We start from the raw sequence: 920 nt of genomic DNA on the forward strand, positions 1-920 counted from the left end.
GTCAAGTGTATGAAGACAGCTTTGTCCGCTGCAGTCTAACTCAACACCCGTCCTGTGATTGTGATGAGGGGATCTGAAGTGTAATTCAGAGAAGAGTCGCTCTCTCTGCGTGGGTTAATGGCTCTCTTTTGTGGAACCGGAGTTCACAGCTGGTGTTGTTAATGTTAAGCGTGCTAGTTTCTGTCTGCGGGCATTGAAATCATGCCAGCTTGCTGTACATCTATACATCATTACGTGCTTTTTATTTCATAATGATTTGCTTCAGTTTTTGAGTGTTAAGCATAACCAAAGAACCCACGCTTGTTACCCATCATCATCTGGTCTTGAGGTTCTACTTAGATGCCACTGGGATAATAAATATAGTGCATTTATAGTTTCAAGGAACATTGCAGCGGTTAATGGTTTGCAGGAACTACTCAGCCGCTCATTGTTTTACGGTCAAGTGTAGCTCAGTTACGCTGCGACTACAGTTCAAACGATGTCCACTGCTTGTCTGCAAAGTTATGCAATCTTGATTAAGCAAGACTAATGACCCCCTCCTGCTAATTAGACAATGTGGCCTGAAATCATCAGCATTTTGTGTGGGAAACAGGAAATTTACTTTCCGATGCTCAACCACTGCAGAAAGAAAGAAAAATGTGAAAAATGTTCTTCACATGGCACCATTCAGAAATGTATATGAAATGAATCACTAAACCTAAATAAAATGTCTGGAAAGCTGTGGAATTTTGACGAGGTCATTAATCATCTTTAGCATTTTATTTTTTGGCTTATTGTTTGCCGAAGCATATATGTGTATCTCATGCACACTGCTGTTCAAAAGCTGTAAGATATTTATTGAAAGAAGTTAATACTTTTATTCGGCAATGATAAACTGATCAAAAGTGACAGTAAAACATTTATAATGTTACAAAAGATTT

The sequence above is a fragment of the Sinocyclocheilus grahami genome, unplaced genomic scaffold (genome assembly GCF_001515645.1).
Source record: "Sinocyclocheilus grahami isolate Dianchi unplaced genomic scaffold, SAMN03320097.WGS_v1.1 scaffold3147.1, whole genome shotgun sequence".
In the NCBI taxonomy this organism is placed as follows: Eukaryota; Metazoa; Chordata; class Actinopteri; order Cypriniformes; family Cyprinidae; genus Sinocyclocheilus; species Sinocyclocheilus grahami.